This window comes from Harmonia axyridis, chromosome 2, assembly GCF_914767665.1.
Source record: "Harmonia axyridis chromosome 2, icHarAxyr1.1, whole genome shotgun sequence".
In the NCBI taxonomy this organism is placed as follows: domain Eukaryota; kingdom Metazoa; phylum Arthropoda; class Insecta; order Coleoptera; family Coccinellidae; genus Harmonia; species Harmonia axyridis.
The window spans coordinates 328,054-352,759 of record NC_059502.1 but is presented as its reverse complement, the minus strand read 5'-3'; the positions used below and the strand labels follow the sequence as shown (position 1 = coordinate 352,759).

The following is a 24,706-nucleotide window of genomic DNA, read 5'->3' as shown; positions in this document are numbered from 1 at the left end:
TCGTGCAGAAAATATTTATAAGACTGGAAACATCTATGTTACATCCGAAAAAAGAAAGGATAAATGGTCCCAAATCATGTCAGCGTTCAGCGAAGAAAGGCAATTTAATCAAAAGTTCAGGATTCTCTTGAAAAATGTGACCGGTATGAACCGTTACTTCTCGGAGAAATTGTTTCATTATTCCGTATGGTTTCACCCGGGAATGGAAGATAGTTTCAGCAGATTCGAAATTGAAATGAACTTTTATGAATTCTGTTTTTACGATGGTATAACACATTCATGCCTTTCAACTCACTAGTTCACCTTCAGGACGAATTGATTCAATCAAGTTATATTGATGGAGTAAAAGTGATACGAACCGCACTGAGATTTTATCTATTCGGCAACAATGTATATCTCGAATAGCTTCCTCCATGATAGTTTGATAAATTAGAACATAGATTGAATTCTAACTTTAACGTCATTCTTTTTCTCCACTACTGCTATAGAATATAGCTTTCCCTATTTCAAATTTGATCACAACATATTACTGTTTAGATTAAATTAAATTAAAATATGAGGTGGTCTCCAGGGTCTCCGTGTTCAACACCATTACATTTTTTCATCATTTTCGAATTGTTTTTTCAGAGCTATAAAACTTTAAATTGCAATAAAACAACGATGGATTATTCGATTGACATGAATTTTATTTATCCGCAAGATAATCTTGTGTCATTACATTTTAAATATGATTTCTGGCTTCTGACCACCACGGCTGGCTCGGATTTGATCCAATCTGGACTTCCAATTTTCGATGACTTTTTCCAACATTTGTGGCCGTATATCGGCAATAACACGGCGAATGTTGTCTTCCAAATGGTCAAGGGTTTGTAGCTTATCCGCATAGATCAATGACTTTACATAGCACCACAGAAAGTAGTGTAGCGGTGTTGAATCACAAGATCTTGGAGGCCAATTCACAGGTCCAAAACGTGGAATTAGGCGGTCACCAAACGTGTCTTTCAATATATCGATTGTGGCACGAGCTGTGTGACATCTTGCGCCGTCTTGTTGGAACCACAGCTCCTGGACATCATGGTTGTTCAATTCAGGAATGAAAAAGTTAGTAATCATGGCTCTATACCGATCACCATTGACTGTAACGTTCTGGCCATCATCGTTTTTGAAGAAGTACCGAACAATGATTCCACCAGCCCATAAAGCGCACCAAATAGTCAGTTTTTCTGGATGTAACGGTGTTTCGACATACACTTGAGGATTAGCTTCACTCAAAATGCGGCAGTTTTGTTTGTTGACGTAGCCATTCAACCAGAAGTCCCCTTCATCGCTAAAAAAAATAAAATGGACGTAGTGCGTGATACGTATTCCGCACAGAACCATTATTTTCGAAATGAAATTGCACTATTTGCAAGCGTTGTTCAGGCGTGAGTCTATTGATGATGAATTGCCAAACCAAAATGAGAAGAAATCACTTGACAGCTGCTAAATCGGTCACCATCTTGAACAGTAATGCCAAATTAAAGTTATACACCTAGAAAAAAAACACCCGTTAGGTCAAAGGGATTCTGACATCCCCTCCCTAGACAACGAATTTAGGACACCCGATACTCTCAAAATTGAATTTTTTATACAGATTGACACAATTAGCGTCAAATATAGCAGTCATTATATGCTCATTTAATAATATACCTACCCTTTTATCTAATCTGCTTCCACCAGTGGTAGAAAACCTATTTCCGACTTTGTCGAGGAACTCGATACAAAGGGGTATCAAAAGCAACCTCATTAGCGTCATTACATAAAGTCCCGTCGAGATTGAGCCTCCCCATTGTGTCAGATTCTGATAATTCTCACCCCTAATTGCACCAAGCTCGGACTGAAGCGCCCAAAGAAGTCCTCCCCCATATCTCTCTCCACTGCCACCCCTAGTATCTTTCCAGGAAATCTAACATAAATAAGAGTTCGTCATAAATAAAGTCATTCAATGTCATCAGATTCCTACGAACTATTCGTGCATGGATCATTAGCTGCCGGAAACGGATATTTGAACTTGCTGGGAGAGCGGAATATTAGATTTTATAGTTGCAAAAAAATCGATGCCAGTCGCTGGATTCGCGTATTGAATTGCCCGTTTGAAGGGGAACGAGATAGAACTTTGGCGATATTCAGGAAGTATCAGTATGATGCTACGCAGAAATTGATATACAGGGTTTTCCAATGAGAGGTTTCATTTTGAAATGCCCGCTCTCTGGACAGCTGTTAATTTTGAACCTGCCATCTCTTTAGATTTGACAAGTAATAACTACGCCATTACTAAAAATTGAATCTTCAACAACTCATTGAAATTTTTCAAATTCACCAAAGAAATAAGAAAAAAATTTGTAGTCCCAGTTTCGATATTAAGGCTTTTAAAGTTCAAGAACTCAAGCCAATCGATCACCAGCAAGTTTCCTGGCCGTGTTATTTGTTGAAGAGGCGATCACAATTGGCCTCCGAGATCTTGTGATTTAACACCTTCAGACTAATTTCTTTGGGGCGAATTGGTCATGAAAAGGATATGGTGGTGCAACTGTATCCATTTAGCTGATATTGTTTTCCATCGTTTCTTCTTTACGTTGAAATAAATATCCATCGATTCCTCTCAAAATATTCTCGTTTTCTTTTGAATCAATATGGAACCTCTTATTGAAAAACCCAAATAATAATAAAGTGTACGGGATAAAAACGAGCTAACACCCTATATATTAGACAGGAAACAAATTTTATGTAGGTGATTTAGATTAAATCTTCTTAATTTATGGATAAGATTCTATAATGATGCATTACATGTATAATGCAAAAAGCTTTCCGTTTTTTTTCGCAATACCAAGATCCACAGTTACTGAATAAAATTGTTTCTATTCCAGAAAAGAATCATTGATGGCGGTTTATCCAGTTTTTCATCTGCCTGTTGATGTCCGTTATCAGATCTTCTGGAAGCCTGTTAGAGAGAATTGAGGCGAGGTAAGTGTAAGTTCTAAGAGTACTAGTTTTATCTAATTGAGGCAGTTTTATGTATCTTTTCTATAGTTGAAATGTCACTCATTAATTTTGGCACATCCTATATAGTGAGTAATGAATATCACACTACTTGAGCAAATAAAGGGTGTTTTTTTAGAGCTATAGAACTTTGAATTGCAATAAAACAACGATGGATTATTCGATTGACATGAATTTTATTTATCCGCAAGATAATCTTGTGCCATTACATTTTAAATATGATTTCTGGCATATGACCGCCACGACTGGCTCGGATGTATTACAATCTGGACGTCCAATTTTCGATGACCTTTTCCAACATTTGTGGCCGTATATCGGCAATAACACGGCGAATGTTGTCTTCCAAATGGTCAAGGGTTTGTGGCTTATCCGCATAGACCAATGACTTTACAAATCCCCCCAGAAAGTAGTCTAGCGGTGTTAAATCACAAGATCTTGGAGGCCAATTCACAGGACCAAAATGTGAAATTAGGCGGTAACCAAACGTGCCTTTCAATAAATCGATTGTGGCACGAGCTGTGTGACATGTTGCGCCGTCTTGTTGGAACCACAGCTCCTGGACAACATGGTAGTTCGTGCGCTTCATCGCTAAACAAAATAAAGTGGACGTAGTGCGCGATACGTATTCCGCACAGAACCATTATTTTCAAAATAAAATTTCACTATTTGCAAGCGTTGTTCAGGCGTGAATCTATTCATGATGAATTGCAAACCAAACTGAGAATAAATCACTTGACAGCTGTTAAGTCAGTTGTCATCTTGAACAGTAATGCCAACTTAAAGTTATATACCTCGAAAAAAAAACACCCTATACTTGTCAAACGTCGAAAAATTACCGCTACAAAAGTGACATCAGCCAAATGAAGGGCTATTCAAAATTAATAAAACCTTTAGATGACAATAATTATCAAACCTTAAACGTATATTGGAAACATAACATCTATTTTCTTCAAAAAGTTATCGGCCGGACGAACATAACTGAATTCAACCACGAATTTATCGCCAACCTAGGAAAAAATGACAGATATAACATCGAGATGACAAGCAAAAAGCGCGCAAAAAGGCATTATGATTTTTGACGCGAACTGAAACATCAGACGGCCAACTACAAACGCTTCTCGTCGAGCAACTAAAATTTTTGCCGGTTGAAAAATCCTCCCCGCACAAAGGAGAACCCCGCCTGGAAATTTCATTATCGATACGGAATATTCGGTAAATTTTAATGCTCACATGAAAGCCCTACACGCAAAATCATCCGGGCGTTCAATCGAGGCACATCAGATGAACCCCCTCGCAACTTTAATTGTATTTTCTTCTTATAAAGGAACATCGGGCCGAAACTTTCATTCCAAATTTCCTTTGTGTTTACAAGCTATTGGAAATGGAGCAGTCGCTCTCTCTGTTTGATGAAGAGCGATTTCGGCTACGCTTCTTCCTCTTCAAATTGATTCATTGCCTTTCGGATAACTCTGAGCAACTTCATTCTTTCTCGCATTACGCATGTTTCGTTCTGCAAGAGGAACTTTATGGTTTGTCTTTTTTTCTATGACTTTTGGAATATCCTTTTGGTTCTGTGTCATTTTGAGGCCACCAGAAGTTTGAACAATGCTCCTTTTTGTCAATTCATCCCATTCAGTTCAATTTGCTACTAGTTATTTATAATACAAGTGCAGAAGGCATTGATATTCTTCCACGAGTTCGAAATTCAAAAACGAGCCACGAAGTGGCGAGTTTTGGAATGAACGAGTGGTAGAATGAGCCTTCTGTACGAGTATTATACATCATTTTCTCTAATTCATTGCATTTTCATTGTAATTAATGAAATATTTCCATAAATATAATTTAGTGATTTTTGCATTGAAAAATGTTGGTTGGCAGAACTGATTTCTTTAAGGCAAATTGATGAATTGACAGATAAATCCGTGGCGGAAAGTTCGGAGTACCAACATAGAATAATAAAATATAACCATGAAAACTGTGCGTTTCTGATATATTCTCGTACTATTTTGTTCTACAAGATGTGGAAGAATGAACGGAATAACCACAGAATTAGAGAAAAAAATTACTGTGACTTTTTTGGCCGCTCGTCCACCGAACAGATCCTAACAATAGGTGTGATTTTCAAGTTTTGAGCTCGTTTCGACTCGTTATTAATCAATATGTCCTCAAAATAGATTCTATCCATCCATTCGGTCTTATACACGAAAGATTTCAAATGAAAGGATTTAGAAACTTGAAATTTGTAGAATATGCTGCTGTATGTACTCGATGATTCCACGAATTCCATATCCAAGGCTTTGAATCCATTGTGTTGCAGGTGTATGGACCTTTTCTTTCATGTGGCCCCAAAGAACAAAGTCTGAAGATGTTATTTCACTAGATCTCTGTGGCCAATAATTGTGAAAAATAACACAGTCACAAAACTTTCTTGCGAAATTGCGATTGTTTCGTTGTTTGTGTACGGCATCTTCATTAATATTTTTCAATTTCGACTATAACAAAACCATTAATCACATAGCCTTATTCCCAAGATCGAAAAAGAATCGACAAACCTTAGTTTCCATCTACCCTTCGAACTACAGCAGCAATATTCTCTGTTGTTTTAGAGCGACGCACAAGGTTTCGAAATTTCACATTACTAACTTGTCCCAAGAGGTCAAGTTTTTCCACCAGTTACAATATTGCCAGCTGGGAAGGAGCTCCACGACGACCCAAAAGTATTTTAGTTTTCAGAACGGATTTACCATTTTTGTGGTGCATTCTAACAATTTTATTGCGCTATTGAATCGTGTATAGTTTCATTTTTAATCTTTCATTTGGCAGCTGGCAGAAAAACGGGCTATTCAAAATGAAACCTTTTATTGAAAAAACCTGTAATAACTAATAACATTTCCAAATTTCGTGAAAATTTTCGAAAAAAAATCGAAAAAACTTGAGGACTTGAAGTCAGAAGCTTTCAACTCTCGTTCATTCGTGCAACAGAACAAGAACTCTTGGAGACCACATATACCTATCTAACTTTTTGTGCTCACACAGGTACATTTTTATGTCGGTGAATCATAGTCGTTTTTAAATACAAACAGTACTTTTAGGGGGGTAATAGAGGGCAAAAACACTCGGTTCTAACTTTGCATAAACCGAGCAATAAAAATCTCCAGAACCTCAAAACAGTAAAACACTTGTCAACTGAATGCAAAACATAAAAGAGTTAACTATTCTCACTAAAACTCGACATCCAATAATTCCAACCGTATCGTTCGTTTTTGCTGCAGACATTCATAAAAATATAATTGTTTTATGGCCTCGCAGGGCCAATAACAATTTATCCGGAGCGGCAACGCCAACTGTGATGAATTTTTATGTGACAACATATCAACACATAAAACGATAAATTCGAATTGGTCCCCTCGTCTATCTCTCTCTCTCTCTTACTCTGAAAATAATGAATAAGTTTCCTCATTACGGCGCTGGAATCCGGCCACCAGATGAAGAAAAATGAAACCGCGATGATATTGAAGAGCAACTGAGCAGAGAATCTCATCAAGTTAGGGGCGTCCTAATAAACGGATGGATGAGAGATCGCGCAAGAAGAGGCCATTCCGGAGAACCAGCCACCTAGCGCGCTTTTATTAATATGTTGATGGTTCACTTATTGCCCTTTTTGAGTAATTACTAACTCCGAACGATTCTTTTTCTTTCTAGGCATTCTTTTTTGAGAGAGCTGTTATAACTTCGACCGGATGATAAATCATTCATTGCTATCTAGCCGTAGGAAATTCACCACAAATATAACTCGGTTATATAATTCCAAATGTAATTACAGTCTCTATGGAATTGATGAATGACCTTTTGTTATAGTTATTATTGGTAATCTATGCTCGAATTATATGTACGCATGTTTTGGATTGTATAGGTTATTGCATTCATCAAATGGAAAATTATACAATTTCTCTTGTTTTGGTTTGGGAATTCCCAATATTTCTCTTTGATGTTGGTAGCTACAAACATTCCTACAGTCTTTCAGAATCATCCATTCAAATTGAAAATCAGGACATGTTTTTGTAATATAAGGATGAAAATATTCATTTCAAAATGTTATTAGGGTTACATAATTTCTCTTTTTGAATCTGAAGGGTGTTTTTTTAGAGCTATAGAAATTTAAATTGCAATAAAACAACGATGGATTATTCGATTGACATGAATTTTATTTATCCGCAAGATAATCTTGTGGCATTACATTTTAAATATGATTTCTGGAATATGACCGCCACGGCTGGCTCGGATGTAGTCCAATCTGGACGTCCAATTTTCGATGACTTTTTCCAACATTTGTGGCCGTATATCGACAATAACACGGCGAATGTTGTCTTCCAAATGGTCAAGGGTTTGTGGCTCATCCGCATAGACCAATGACTTTACATAGTCCCACAGAAAGTAGTCTAGCGGTGTTAAATCTCAATATCTTGGAGGCCAATTCACAGGTCCAAAACGTGAAATTAGGCAGTCACCAAACGTGTCTTTCAATAAATCTGTATTCACATAGTCGTCGGGAAAGTATCGCTTTCACTACTATTTTCCCAAAAATCACTATCGATCGATGATTTTAATTGATTCAAGATTATTGGTTTCCTTCGAAAAATGATCTGAAATGAGAAATGTTTCAAGTACCCATAATAGTAATAAAAGCGAATAATGCCCCGGTTTCTGCTTCATATTCGACTTCTCGCACTCAATTTATGCGCGGAAATGTTCACTTCCCACGAAAATGCACATACGAAACTGTTTGGCTGTGGGAAATTCATCAAGAGCCTTCAAATCTCCGACAACAGTTGTAATAGAGGATGTGTCGACTGATTCAGGAATTCTGAATAGGAATTCAAATATCAAATTCGAGAGGGATTGAAATATGAATTAGATATATGTATATGTATGGCAGTGGCGGCTTAGGAAGGGATGAAAAAGGGGTAGACATGTGAGATCCACCATGCTCGAATTGAATATTCAATACAGCGCCCTAATTGAATCTAAGCGACTTTGGATTGATACCGTTAAGTCATTCAATATTCATGACATATTTTAATTGGCCTCTGAGCGGTTACGGTATAACGCACTTGCCGGGAAAACAATTTCCCAATCTCGCCTGGACCCCATTGTTGGGTGTCTGTCGACGAATGATGGATTCGAAATATATTTTCTGATGGCTGTTGTCATCCTGAGTTGGATTTGGGGTCCTAGATTTCCGGTGTCGTTTTGTAAATTGATATGAAAAAACTTTAGATTCGGAAAAATACTTTCCACTGGATTCGGTTCTTTGTTTTTATTCAATAATCAATTTTGCAAATTATCAAAAGAATGGAATTTATGTTATTAATGAAAAATTGTTTGTATTAATACGCAGTTGACTATGGTATTATGAATTGGTAACTAACTTTTTTTAGAAACTGAACATTTGCCCCAATATTATGTTCCCCATAGTTATGAATAGAGTAGACACATAAAAGAATCATAAAAATAGTTTCTCTAATTCTGTGGTTATTCCGTTCATTCTTCCACATCTTGTAGAACAAAATCGTGCGAGAATATATCAGAAACGCACAGTTTTCATGGATATATTTTATTATTCTATGTTGGTACTCCGAACTTTCCGCCACGGCTTTATCTGTCAATTCATCAATTTGCCTTAAAGAAATCAGTTATGCCAACCAACATTTTTCAATGCAAAAATCACTAAAATATATTTATGGAAATATTTCATTAATTTCAATGAAAATGCAATGAATTAGAGAAAATAATGTATAATACTCGAACAGAAGGCTCATTCTACCACTCGTTCATTCCAAAACTCGCCACTTCGTGGCTCGTTTTTGAATTTTGAACTCGTGGAAGAATATCAATGCCTTCTGCACTTGTATTATAAATAACTATTCTCTATTACAGTATCGTAATGAGTTCATTACAGTATTAAGAACAGTGCTGTAGTGAACTCATTACAGCATTATTGTCTTCAGTTATATTTTTTGTTTTGTGGTGGTCAACACAGACGTCTAATCCTATGATATTTCAACACAAGTCAATTGTCAATACAATATAATTTGGATTTAGTGAAAATATTAGTAACATTATTTGCAATATTCCTTCTGTTGGTGTTAAATCGATTTCCTCAGACATAATTCACTAATTTGATGCGTAATTATAAATTAATTCAGAATTCGAAACTTACGATTCAAATCTCGTAATCTGTCAATTTTCGTAACAGTCACACCAACTGCCAAGATATAATACTTAAGTCACTACGATGTAGAATCTAAATTTTTCAATTCCAACACTCATGCATTCGTGTTAGAATAAAAGCCCATACTGCAACTTGTTTTATGGAATATACTATTATACGATGAATGAAATGATTTTCATTGTTTTCCGTCTCAACATAATATTCCACCAAAAATACTCGAACGAAATGTAAACCTAATAAAAAATAATTGGTTCTGTTTGTTTCGTATACGTAATAGTGAAAGATCTCCTCCACCCCCCAAATATCTCGACTCTCTCCAACAAAAAAAAATAATAACAACGCAATACGTCGTCCCTTTGTCGGCCACAATATTGTTAGTTCTTTCTTTTGTCTGACGAATTTCAATGGTGGAAGTCAAGCGGTAGGCCCTCCTGATTTAATATCGAAGGACCCCGGCTCCCAGGACCTAAGCTCCTGCATTCTAGCATGATGAATTCGCCCAAAGATTTCGCGTTCAGCGGGGTAGGTATAATCCACCCCTTCCGCCTGCCTCTCTCTCTCTGTGATGAATACTCTCGATCTGGCCCTTCGAACTTGAACTTCCAATCGTCGATAAGAAAACTGCAGGAATCCGTTTGGTCTTCGGATACAGGGCCCCCGCAAGGGCCATCAACGCCCGCGTGCCGAAAATATTTTGGCGCCCCTTAAAGGGGGGAAGTGGAGAAAAACGTCGCAGGATAATCGGCAAAAAATGTTTCAGTTTTTGTTAGGAATTTATTTGTAGATGGGTTAAAAAAACTATCAGCAACCTTTATTGGATGCTTTAAGAACTTTATGCTGTCAGTTGTTGCATAATACATTTTTTAAATTTCTCATTATTTTATTCAAGCATTCGATCAAAACCGCATTTTATTTTAATTTTGTAATGAAACTGCAGAGTTTTCAAAACCTGAGCTTTATTCTTCTTTAATCTATTCATAAATATATAAACCAAACAATAAACAAATAACAAATAAAATATTCAATTAAAGGATAAAATTGAATGGATATTTTTCTAGATTTGGCTGCTGCGAATTCTTTTATTATATCTATATCATCAAAATCAATTTTATCGAGTATCTCTTGCTCTATAGCTAAGATGGCCAAACCAGATAATCTTTCTTGTGACAATCGTCAAAAGTGTCGCTTGTAGTCGTAGTTGTTAGGATGGCCGACTCTACAGAGGCTAGATTTTCAATACTTGTTAATGTCGATGGTTCACATGTTGCAGAAGATGGAGATGGCGCCGCTTTAGAAACTGTAATTTCTTCTCCCTCTATCGTTTCAGTATTAGAACATACTCCCAGCCATCTTCTCCCTTTGTTGAAGTCTAGCTTTTTTTTGCTGTCGAAATTTTGCACCAGAAGGTCGTTTTCTCTTGTATGGCTCCTAGAATTTAAGAAAAACTTGATCCAAAATTGGTAAGGACATTCACCCATGATTTACTTTGCGCCATCTCTTTGAGAATAACCCGTATGTTTTCATTTTTATGAATTTAAACCTTAAATCCGAGCCTTTAAACCTAAACGGAGTTAATATTAATAATAATAATAAGTTAAGACCGATCTGAAGCACATACCCTGTTCCTGTTATAATAATTAATTTTTGGCAAAGGTGAAATATAATTTTTTTAGAATGTCAAACGGCTACGAACATCAAATAAATAATACAGATCCAGGGTGCATATTAAAAAAAAAATTAAGTATAATATGATGGTGGCCCCAGGTAACAAATTCAAAATATCAAAGTCGATTCAATTTTTTCACGATTACAAACAATACTTCCCTATTTGAAGCAAATAAAAATAATATTATAGTATATAGGTATGGGCTAATTTAGGATGTGCACAATTTTAAACAGAAAAAAAAAATCGAATTTTATAGACTGATAGAAATGATAATACTGTATGTGGATAGGTACTTACCATTTCATAAAATTTAATTGAATCACAACAAGAAACAGTAAAACAAACCACAATTACACAAAATACAAATCTTTGTAATTATCTGAGTATTTTAATTTTTTGCGTCTTGACCTCAACCCCTAAACGTTTCGAAACAAAATAACTATTCTTTGGATAGGTTTCTGCTGTTATAGCATAGCAAGCAGATGTTGGTAGTTTCAGAAATTCTCTGTAACCTGTAGTATTTTTCCTACAGATGGTGGCGAAAGTTTCAGTAATTCCCCTGGCTAAAAGCTATTGCTTCGGTATTTATGATTGTTTATGTGTACCATATGCGTTTTAGTGAAGATCGAAGAAATGGTGCCCTCCGTCCGGTGCAGGTGGTCCATAAAAAAATCCCGTACCGACAAAGGGATGATTATTTATGATTTGTTTACTCGAAAAGAATCGTATAATTGCAATCTGTGGCCGAGGTTATTTTATGGGGATTGCGACGTTCGGGTTCGGGAACTTGTTTGGATGTGTGAAAGATGTCTTTGCACGTTGAAAATTGTTGAAAAAATAAAAAAAAACTTTTTCAAAAACCTTTGGTCTTTCGGTTTTTCATGCGGTCTATAAGAGATTTTGGCGCCCCTTCAGAGTGGCGCCCGCGTGCGGTGCACGCGTTGAACGCGCGGTTGCGGGGGCCCTGTTCGGATATCCCAGTATGCGTTGGGATGGATTTCATCTAAGGAAAGATTCGATAGGAGAGGGGCGCCCGCTGGCGTATATTATAAAAAACTTTTTAGTAGCTACAACTTTTGTATGCATGTAACGGGTGTTTTTTTCGAGGTATATAACTTTAAGTTGGCATTACTGTTCATGATGGCGACCGATTTAACAGCTGTTAAGTGATTCATTCTCAGTTTGGTTTGGCAATTCATAATGAGTAGACTCACGCCTGAACAACGCTTGCAAATAGTGCAATTTTATTTAGAAAATAATGGTTCTGTGCGGAATACGTATCGCGCACTACGTCCATTTTATTTTGTTTAGCGATGAAGCGGACTTCTGGTTGAATGGCTACGTCAACAAACAAAACTGCCGCATTTGGAGTGAAGCTAATCCTCAAGTGTATGTCGAAACACCGTTACATCCAGAAAAACTGAATGTTTGGTGCGCTTTATGGGCTGGTGGAATCATTGGTCCGTACTTCTTCAAAAAGGATGATGGCCAGAACGTTACAGTGAATGCTGATCGATATAGAGCCATGATTACTAACTTTTCCATTTCTGAATTGAACAACCTGTGAATTGGCCTCCAAGATCTTGTGATTTAACACCGCTAGACTACTTTCTGTGGGACTATGTAAAGTCATTGGTCTATGCCACAAATACTTTTGGGAGACAACATTCACCGTGTTATTGACGATATACGGCCACAAATGTTGGAAAAAGTCATCGAAAATTGGACGTCCAGATTGGACTACATCCGAGCCAGCCGTGGCGGTCATATGCCAGAAATCATATTTAAAATGTAATGCCACAAGATCATCTTGCGGATGAATAAAATTCATGTCAATCGAATAATCCATCGTTGTTTTATTGCAATTTAAAGTTCTATAGCTCTAAAAAAACACCCTCTAGAAACTACGTCATTACTAAAAATGAAACTATACACGATTCAACAACGCATTCGAATTGTTCAAATTCACTACAAAAACTTCCAGTCACAGTTCGCAAAACTGAAGCACTTTTGTTTAATCATAAAGCACCTCAGCCGGCAATAATGAAACTGGTCAAAAAATTTGAGGTTTTGGGACAAGTTGGTAATGTGAAGAAGTAGAATCGTGGGCGTCACTCAAGAACAACTAAGAATATTGTTGCTGTAGTCAATAGTGTTGATAAAAACCCAGGTTTGTCGATTTCTCATCATTCTTGGAAATTTGACAGCCTACAAACGTCATCACACCGTATTTTGCATAAAAATCTAGCACTTGAGGCTTTAAAAGTTCATTTAACACAAGAAATCAAGCCAGTTGATCACCAGAAACGCCGTATCTTTGCTGATTGGATTCATTCTTGCGATGCACCAAAATGATCCGGATTTTCATCATCTTCATTGATGAGGCTATTTTCACCTCGGAGGCTACGTTAATAAGCCAAGATGTATCCTTTGAGACCCGGAAAATCCAAAAATTATTGTTGGAGAGCTCCTCCATCCACAAGGTGTCAATGTTTGCTGCGGTTTTTGGGCTGGTGGTATGATTGGACATTTCTTATTCGAAAATGAGGCTGGTGCAACTGTTGGTATCAATGATTGCGCTACTGAGCTATGATTATCTAATTTTTTTTTTTTTTTTTGACTGAAATTGGAAGATATTAATGTGAATAACGTTTATTTCCAACAAGACGGCACTACGTGCCACACAAGTAACGAAACAATCGAAATTTTGCAAGAAAAGTGTAATTTCTCGAAGCACCTCTTCGAGATTGTCCACGGAGATCTTGTGATTTAACACCTTTAGACTTTTTCCTTTAGGACCATTTAGAAGATAAGTTCTATGTGAATGCTCCACAATCGATTCAAGACGTAGAATATGGAATTCGTAAAGTAATCGAGGACATATAACCGCATAAGTGCGAATTGGTCATGGAAAATTTTATGATTTTTAAAAAAATTGGAAAAATTTGTAGAATTGTGCCAAACTGATGTCTTTCCACTATTTTCAGAGCTATTGGTTTTCTGGAATTCTTTTTCAACTATTTTCGTTGAGCGCGAAATCTCAGCAATGATATTTTGTTTTGGTTTCAACGAGCAGCTCTATGTTCGAAAAGGAGGTTTTATTGAGGCAAATAACAGTGTCGTGGAAAACTCATCCCCCTCCAGGCATTCGGAACATTTCCCGAATAAAAAGCGAATAAGCACAAATGATAAAAGGACTAAACTCCAATGAGCTGAAACCGAAAGTTCTTGTTCATTTCATTATTTTTTGTCGAGCGCCCAAAAAATTATTGTCCTATTTTATTAGGTCTCGGATGAGGACACAGGGAACATTTGCATTTTTATGTGACTTGTTGTTTTTCACGATAATAACTACATCGTTATTTGGGATGAATATAGATTCGAACTTTTTTACAGCCTCGTGTTTTTAGGGGATGTTCTGGCCACGTCAGACGTCGTGAGGTGGACCGAAAAGACTACAATATTACCATTTATTTATAGAAAAAATATGAATAAATAAACTCCATGATAACCCTGTTTTCTAAGACCCTGAGCATTTTTGTGATTTCGAGGAAAGCTTCAAACATGCCTCTACTATAGTCATCGGAAAAACCATTGTCCTAGGAAAATACGAGATAAGAAAAAGTTAGTTCTGAGTTGACTAGAAGATTTAGGTTCAACGTCAGGTAATGTGTTTCTGAAACTTACAAATCCATCAGTAGAGAAATTGTTGGATAAGAAATACCCCTTTGCCACGTGGTACTGAACAAAGTGCAATTGTTCTGAAAAAATTATAGAATTGTCAGGTGACAGTTATACCTGAGAGGAAACAATGTATGTAAAACTGTTTTTTTTTTGTGTTAGGATAAATCGTTAATGAGTTTCTCTATAGTCATGTCTTTGAAGTGTATAAATAAGCCGTTAATGCACGTTTTAAGAACTTCAATGGCAGTTCACAGGTGTTTTTGTTATCCTAGCACCCTTTGAAATAAGGCCTATTTTGATCTTTAGATTTGGCAAGCATTTCAGTTCAAAAAACAAGGTTTATGATATGATGTAGGTATGAAAAATTAAAATGAAGATATGTCAACAAATAAAAATAAATTAAAAGGTATAATAAAAAGTTATACTTCAAAAATGTTCCCAGTTTTTTGTACTTTATTGTTATTAATGACCTTGTGTTGTAATGTTTTTCAACTTTGCCATGAAATCTTCGAAGTCCGTGGCTAAAACGCAACTCACTAGAATCAAGGGAGCCAAAATGTTAACCAACATTTTGAAGCTACTACTGCAGAAGGTATTTCAAAATTCCGCATCGGTTCGTCCCAATAAATACCTCATGCGAGCTAATTCTTTAATCCTGGATTTGAAGATTAAAGATAAATCGAAAGGAAAAGGCAGCAATAACCTTATTCTCAGGTTAATCCCTTGGCTTAACGATTCATGGAATCTGATTCGAGCAAACAGTGGAAATATTTTCCATCAAAGTACCTTATTTTTATCGGTACGTTTGGTAGTCTAGCCGGGAAAATTCAGGTACTTGATATTTGAGCGAATTATTCTAAAGATAAACGTTTACGTTATTTTTAGACGTTGGTCGACTTCATAAAAATGTAAAAAACTTTCTAATTTTCTTCAAGGTAGAGAAAGTTTTGTGAAGGAACAATTTTTTGGTCTCCCAATTCAGAATTTCCACTCGCAAAATCCATTTGAGACCGTTCTGAAATCTTTTTCTTTCGTGTCTGTCAGTCTGTGTGTATGCAAATGCTTAAAAGGTATTTAACTTCTACAATTTCAATGAAATTCGGTGCGGGTATTCTGTTTGGGCCACATATGGTGGTTTCAAAGTGATTTCAGTACATTTTCAAGGCATTGGCATTCCCAAATGTGAAATTAATTCCTACGACCTGAATATTCTATAATGCCGATTTTAGTGAAATTTTATATGGATTTCGATTGGTTCTACAGGAATGTCGGCGTTTTCACATAAAATTGTTTATAGTAGTACAAGACCAAAAATAACGTATTGTGATTTTTTTAAGAGAGGAGATAAAGAAAGTTGGAGATTTTTCATTTTATCAACAAAATAGCCAGTAAGAATTTGAATTTCAATAACTTTTGTCCACTATTACAGTTAGTATTCCTGAATTAAGGTAAAAACGAAAATGATTGATTCTTTGGATCATTTCAAGGAAAAAAGTCTTATAAACATGAGCCCACAACGCTTTCTTTCAGAGATACAGGGTGTTAAAGTTCGATTTTTTTCTCATAGCATCTTCCCTTCATAAGATATTCAACTTAAATTCAGCATAAATATTACAATTTGCACTTTTCATCCTGTGATATGCTAATTTTGAATGCAGATCTCCACAGCGCCTGCTCCAGAACTTTTTTTTAGTGGACCAATGGTAGTTTAGAAAAATGTAAAAAGAAACTTTGATCCAGTACGAAGCTTTTTATTTTCTAGTAGTTCTTTGTATCTGCTACCGATTTAGATAAAAAAATTTCGAATAATTTTCTACTAATCCTCAGGAGAACCCAAATTATTATAAAGTCAGTAAGCTGAGATGAATAAAGTTTTGGAACTTATTTACCCAGTCTGTAGCGAAGATTAATAAAGATTCGATAAACTGGTATAATCATCAGAAGAAAGTAGGATAAATTTTTATAATATTCTCGTTTATTTAAAACGCTAAGTTTATATGAACAAAAAATTGATAATATTCCCGAAGCTGCCACTTCTTCTGGCCATGGGCTACGCACTTGAAACTCCACTATGTTTTAGAGCGGAACTTGAAGTTTGAAAACGTTTTTATTTGCGGGATCTGTGACGAATAATTCAGGAGATATAACGATTTTTAGAGGCAAATTCAATTTTTTCCCAAATTTCGAATTCAAATTCTCCCAAAACCGGGAGCTCTACGAAGAATCGGTGAGCGATGCCATAATTAACGATCTCTGATTAGCCGAATTTCGATCTCACCTGAAAAATTTTTTGTCCAAAAATTTTCGTAAAATTTTCTATACCTGACCCTTAAAAATTTTTTGAAAAATAAAAGTTCTTTCATGGGAATATTGTGTCATTTTATTGATTGATTCGACTATTTAGATTACGAAAATGCTTGCAGTTGTGCGGTCAGTACATTATTTCATAAATTATAGGCAAAAATATGAAACTTTCAAAGAAAAAATTGATAATTTTCCCGAAGCTGCCACTTCTTCTGGCCATGGGCTACGCACTTGAAACTCCACTATGTTTAAGAGCGGAACTTGAAGTTAGAAAACGTTTTTATTTGAGGGATCTGTGACGAATAATTCAGGAGATATAACGATTTTTAGAGGCAAACTCAATTTTTTCCCAAATTTCGAGTTCAAATTCCCCCAAAACCGGGAGCTCTACGAAGAATCGGTGAGCGATGCCATAATTTACGATCTCTGATTAGCCGAATTCCGATCTCACCTGAAAAATTTTTTGTCCAAAATATTCGTAAAATTTTCTATACCTGACCCTTAAAAATTTTTTGAAAAATAAAAGTTCTTTCATGGGAATATTGTGTCATTTTATTGATTGATTCGACTATGTAGATTACGAAAATGCTTGCAGTTGTGCGGTCAGTACATTATTTCATAAATTATAGGCAAAAATATGAAACTTTCAAAGAAAAAATTGATAATTTTCCCGAAGCTGCCACTTCTTATGGCCATGGGCTACGCACTTGAAACTCCACTATGTTTTAGAGCGGAACTTGAAGTTTGAAAACGTTTTTATTTGAGGGATCTGTGACGAATAATTCAGGAGATATAACGATTTTTAGAGGCAAATTCAATTTTTTCCCAAATTTCGAGTTCAAATTCCCCCAAAACCGAGAGCTCTACGAAGAATCGGTGAGCGATGCCATAATTTACGATCTCTGATTAGCCGAATTTCGATCTCACCTGAAAAATTTTTTGTCCAAAAATTTTCGTAAAATTTTCTATACCTAACCCTTAGAAAATTTTCCAAAAAATAAAAGTTCCTTCATGGGAATATTGTATCATTTTATTGATTGATTCGACTATGTAGATTACGAAAATGCTCAGAGTTATGCGATCAGTACATTATTACATAAATTATAGGCAAAAATCTGTAATTTTTAAAGAAAAAATTGATAATTTTCCCGCAGCTGCCACTTCTTCTAGACCTGGGCTACGCACTTGAAACCTCACTATGTTTTAGAGCGGAACTTGAAGTTTGGAAACGTTTTTATTTGAATGGTCTGTGACGAATGATTCAGGAGATATAACGATTTTTAGAGGCAAATTCAATTTTTTCCCAAATTTCGAGTTCAAATTCCCCCAAAACCGGGAGCTCTACGAAGAATCGGTGAGCGATGCCATAATTTACGATCTCTGATTAGCCGAATTTCGATCTCACCTGAAAAATGTTTTGTCCAAAAATTTCCGTAAAATTTTTTATACCTGACCCTTAAAAATTTTTTGAATAATAAAAGTTCTTTCATGGGAATATTGTGTCATTTTATTGATTTATTCGACTATGTAGATTACGAAAATGCTTGCAGTTGTGCGGTCAGTACATTATTTCATAAATTATAGGCAAAAATATGAAACTTTCAAAGAAAAAATTAATAATTTTCCCGAAGCTGCCACTTCTTTTGGCCATGGGCTACGCACTTGAAACTCCACTATGTTTTAGAGCGCAACTTGAAGTTTGAAAACGTTTTTATTTGAGGGATCTGTGACGAATAATTCAGGAGATATAACGATTTTTAGAGGCAAATTCAATTTTTTCCCAAATTTCGAGTACAAATTCCCCCAAAACCGGGAGCTCTACGAAGAATCGGTGAGCGATGCCATAATTGACGATCTCTGATTAGCCGAATTTCGATCTCACCTGAAAAATTTTTTGTCCAAAAATTTTCGTAAAACTTTCTATACCTGACCCTTAAAAATTTTTTGAAAAATAAAAGTTCTTTCATGGGAATATTGTGTCATTTTATTGATTTATTCGACTATGTAGATTACGAAAATGCTTGCAGTTGTGCGGTCAGTACATTATTTCAAAAATTATAGGCAAAAATATGAAACTTTCAAAGAAAAAATTTATAATTTTCCCGAAGCTGCCACTTCTTCTGGCCATGAGCTAAGCACTTGAAACTCCACTATGTTTTAGAGCGCAACTTGAAGTTTGAAAACGTTTTTATTTGAGGGATCTGTGACGAATAATTCAGGAGATATAACGATTTTTAGAGGCAAATTCAATTTTTTCCCAAATTTCGAGTTCAAATTCCCCCAAAACCGGGAGCTCTACGAAGAATCGGTGAGCGATGCCATAATTGACGATCTCTGATTAGCCGAATTTCGATCTCACCTGAAAAATTTTTTGTCCAAAAATTTTCGTAAAATTTTCTATACCTGACCCTTAAAAATTTTTTGAAAAATAAAAGTTCTTTCATGGGAATATTGTGTCATTTTATTGATTTATTCGACTATGTAGATTACGAAAATGCTTGCAGTTGTGCGGTCAGTACATTATTTCAAAAATAATAGGCAAAAATATGAAACTTTCAAAGAAAAAATTTATAATTTTCCCGAAGCTGCCACTTCTTCTGGCCATGGGCTACGCACTTGAAACTCCACTATGTTTTAGAGCGCAACTTGAAGTTTGAAAACGTTTTTATTTGAGGGATCTGTGACGAATAATTCAGGAGATATAACGATTTTTAGAGGCAAATTCAATTTTTTCCCAAATTTCGAGTTCAAATTCCCCCAAAACCGGGAGCTCTACGAAGAATCGGTGAGCGATGCCATAATTGACGATCTCTGATTAGCCGAATTTCGATCTCACCTGAAAAATTTTTTGTCCAAAAATTTTCGTAAAATTTTCTATACCTGACCCTTAAAAATTTTTTGAAAAATAAAAGTTCTTTCATGGGAATATTGTGTCATTTTATTGATTTATTCAACTATGTAGATTACGAAAATGCTTGCAGTTGTGCGGTCAGTACATTATTTCAAAAATTATAGGCAAAAATATGAAACTTTCAAAGAAAAAATTTATAATTTTCCCGAAGTTGCCACTTCTTCTGGCCATGGGCTACGCACTTGAAACTCCACTATGTTTTAGAGCGCAACTTGAAGTTTGAAAACGTTTTTATTTGAGGGATCTGTGACGAATAATTCAGGAGATATAACGATTTTTAGAGGCAAATTCAATTTTTTCCCAAATTTCGAGTTCAAATTCCCCCAAAACCGGGAGCTCTACGAAGAATCGGTGAGCGATGCCATAATTGACGATCTCTGATTAGCCGAATTTCGATCTCACCTGAAAAATTTTTTGTCCAAAAATTTTCGTAAAATTTACTATACCTGACCCTTAAAAATTTTTTGAAAAATAAAAGTTCTTTCATGGGAATATTGTGTCATTTCATTGATTTATTCGACTATGTAGATTACGAAAATGCTTGCAGTTGTGCGGTCAGTACATTATTTCAAAAATTATAGGCAAAAATATGAAACTTTCAAAGAAAAAATTTATAATTTTCCCGAAGCTGCCACTTCTTATGGCCATGGGCTACGCACTTGAAACTCCACTATGTTTTAGAGCGCAACTTGAAGTTTGAAAACGTTTTTATTTGAGGGATCTGTGACGAATAATTCAGGAGATATAACGATTTTTAGAGGCAAATTCAATTTTTTCCCAAATTTCGAGTTCAAATTCCCCCAAAACCGGGAGCTCTACGAAGAATCGGTGAGCGATGCCATAATTTACGATCTCTGATAAGCCGAATTTCGATCTCACCTGAAAAATTTTTTGTCCAAAAATTTTCGTAAAATTTTCTATAACTGACCCTTAAAAATTTTTTGAAAAATAAAAGTTCTTTCATGGGAATATTGTGTCATTTTATTGATTTATTCGACTTTGTAGATTACGAAAATGCTTGCAGTTGTGCGGTCAGTACATTATTTCATAAATTATAGGCAAAAATATGAAACTTTCAAAGAAAAAATTAATAATTTTCCCGAAGCTGCCACTTCTTCTGGCCATGGGCTACGCACTTGAAACTCCACTATGTTTTAGAGCGCAACTTGAAGTTTGAAAACGTTTTTATTTGAGGGATCTGTGACGAATAATTCAGGAGATATAACGATTTTTAGAGGCAAATTCAATTTTTTCCCAAATTTCGAGTTCAAATTCCCCCAAAACCGGGAGCTCTACGAAGAATCGGTGAGCGATGCCATAATTGACGATCTCTGATTAGCCGAATTTCGATCTCACCTGAAAAATTTTTTGTCCAAAAATTTTCGTAAAATTTTCTATACCTGACCCTTAAAAATTTTTTGAAAAATAAAAGTTCTTTCATGGGAATATTGTGTCATTTTATTGATTTATTCGACTATGTAGATTACGAAAATGCTTGCAGTTGTGCGGTCAGTACATTATTTCATAAATTATAGGCAAAAATATGAAACTTTCAAAGAAAAAATTAATAATTTTCCCGAAGCTGCCACTTCTTCTGGCCATGGGCTACGCACTTGAAACTCCACTATGTTTTAGAGCGCAACTTGAAGTTTGAAAACGTTTTTATTTGAGGGATCTGTGACGAATAATTCAGGAGATATAACGATTTTTAGAGGCAAATTCAATTTTTTCCCAAATTTCGAGTTCAAATTCCCCCAAAACCGGGAGCTCTACGAAGAATCGGTGAGCGATGCCATAATTGACGATCTCTGATTAGCCGAATTTCGATCTCACCTGAAAAATTTTTTGTCCAAAAATTTTCGTAAAATTTTCTATACCTGACAATTAAAAATTTTTTGAAAAATAAAAGTTCTTTCATGGGAATATTGTGTCATTTTATTGATTTATTCGACTATGTAGATTACGAAAATGCTTGCAGTTGTGCGGTCAGTACATTATTTCAAAAATTATAGGCAAAAATATGGAACTTTCAAAGAAAAAATTTATAATTTTCCCGAAGCTGCCACTTCTTCTGGCCATGGGCTACGCACTTGAAACTCCACTATGTTTTAGAGCGCAACTTGAAGTTTGAAAACGTTTTTATTTGAGGGATCTGTGACGAATAATTCAGGAGATATAACGATTTTTAGAGGCAAATTCAATTTTTTCCCAAATTTCGAGTTCAAATTCCCCCAAAACCGGGAGCTCTACGAAGAATCGGTGAGCGATGCCATAATTGACGATCTCTGATTAGCCGAATTTCGATCTCACCTGAAAAATTTTTTGTCCAAAAATTTTCGTAAAATTTTCTATACCTGACCCTTAAAAATTTTTTGAAAAATAAAAGTTCTTTCATGGGAATATTGTGTCATTTTATTGATTTATTCGACTATGTAGATTACGAAAATGCTTGCAGTTGTGCGGTCAGTACATTATTTCAAAAATTATAGGCAAAAATATGAAACTTTCAAAGAAAAAATTTATAATTTTCCCGAAGCTGCCACTTCTTCTGGCCATGGGCTACGCACTTGAAACTCCACTATGTTTTAGAGCGCAACTTGAAGTTTGAAAACGTTTTTATTTGAGGGATCTGTGACGAATAATTCAGGAGATATAACGATTTTTAGAGGCAAATTCAATTTTTTCCCAAATTTCGAGTTCAAATTCCCCCAAAACCGGGAGCTCTACGAAGAATCGGTGAGCGATGCCATAATTGACGATCTCTGATTAGCCGAATTTCGATCTCACCTGAAAAATTTTTTGTCCAAAAATTTTCGTAAAATTTTCTATACCTGACAATTAAAAATTTTTTGAAAAATAAAAGTTCTTTCATGGGAATATTGTGTCATTTTATTGATTTATTCGACTATGTAGATTACGAAAATGCTTGCAGTTGTGCGGTCAGTACATTATTTCAAAAATTATAGGCAAAAATATGAAACTTTCAAAGAAAAAATTTATAATTTTCCCGAAGCTGCCACTTCTTCTGGCCATGGGCTACGCACTTGAAACTCCACTATGTTTTAGAGCGCAACTTGAAGTTTGAAAACGTTTTTATTTGAGGGATCTGTGACGAATAATTCAGGAGATATAACGATTTTTAGAGGCAAATTCAATTTTTTCCCAAATTTCGAGTTCAAATTCCCCCAAAACCGGGAGCTCTACGAAGAATCGGTGAGCGATGCCATAATTGACGATCTCTGATTAGCCGAATTTCGATCTCACCTGAAAAATTTTTCGTCCAAAAATTTTCGTAAAATTTTCTATACCTGACCCTTAAAAATTTTTTGAAAAATGAAAGTTCTTTCATGGGAATATTGTGTCATTTTATTGATTTATTCGACTATGTAGATTACGAAAATGCTTGCAGTTGTGCGGTCAGTACATTATTTCAAAAATTATAGGCAAAAATATGAAACTTTCAAAGAAAAAATTTATAATTTTCCCGAAGCTGCCACTTCTTCTGGCCATGGGCTACGCACTTGAAACTCCACTATGTTTTAGAGCGCAACTTGAAGTTTGAAAACGTTTTTATTTGAGGGATCTGTGACGAATAATTCAGGAGATATAACGATTTTTAGAGGCAAATACAATTTTTTCCCAAATTTCGAGTTCAAATTCCCCCAAAACCGGGAGCTCTACGAAGAATCGGTGAGCGATGCCATAATTGACGATCTCTGATTAGCCGAATTTCGATCTCACCTGAAAAATTTTTTGTCCAAAAATTTTCGTAAAATTTTCTATACCTGACCCTTAAAAATTTTTTGAAAAATAAAAGTTCTTTCATGGGAATATTGTGTCATTTTATTGATTTATTCGACTATGTAGATTACGAAAATGCTTGCAGTTGTGCGGTCAGTACATTATTTCAAAAATTATAGGCAAAAATATGAAACTTTCAAAGAAAAAATTTATAATTTTCCCGAAGCTGCCACTTCTTCTGGCCATGGGCTACGCACTTGAAACTCCACTATGTTTTAGAGCGCAACTTGAAGTTTGAAAACGTTTTTATTTGAGGGATCTGTGACGAATAATTCAGGAGATATAACGATTTTTAGAGGCAAATTCAATTTTTTCCCAAATTTCGAGTTCAAATTCCCCCAAAACCGGGAGCTCTACGAAGAATCGGTGAGCGATGCCATAATTGACGATCTCTGATTAGCCGAATTTCGATCTCACCTGAAAAATTTTTTGTCCAAAAATTTTCGTAAAATTTTCTATACCTGACCCTTAAAAATTTTTTGAAAAATAAAAGTTCTTTCATGGGAATATTGTGTCATTTTATTGATTTATTCGACTATGTAGATTACGAAAATGCTTGCAGTTGTGCGGTCAGTACATTATTTCAAAAATTATAGGCAAAAATATGAAACTTTCAAAGAAAAAATTTATAATTTTCCCGAAGCTGCCACTTCTTCTGGCCATGGGCTACGCACTTGAAACTCCACTATGTTTTAGAGCGCAACTTGAAGTTTGAAAACGTTTTTATTTGAGGGATCTGTGACGAATAATTCAGGAGATATAACGATTTTTAGAGGCAAATTCAATTTTTTCCCAAATTTCGAGTTCAAATTCCCCCAAAACCGGGAGCTCTACGAAGAATCGGTGAGCGATGCCATAATTGACGATCTCTGATTAGCCGAATTTCGATCTCACCTGAAAAATTTTTTGTCCAAAAATTTTCGTAAAATTTTCTATACCTGACCCTTAAAAATTTTTTGAAAAATAAAAGTTCTTTCATGGGAATATTGTGTCATTTTATTGATTTATTCGACTATGTAGATTACGAAAATGCTTGCAGTTGTGCGGTCAGTACATTATTTCATAAATT

General features: G+C 35.4%; 1 long non-coding RNA gene across 1 annotated transcript; it reads right to left on the bottom strand.

Moving 5' to 3' along the window:
- Window positions 1-14,472: 14,472 nt before the first annotated feature.
- LOC123673469 lies at window positions 14,473-15,347 on the bottom strand. Its single transcript, XR_006746479.1, has 3 exons — window positions 15,092-15,347; window positions 14,625-14,698; window positions 14,473-14,536 (listed from the first exon to the last, which is right to left on the bottom strand). It is a non-coding gene; the product is annotated as an uncharacterized LOC123673469 (long non-coding RNA).
- Window positions 15,348-24,706: the final 9,359 nt, after the last annotated feature.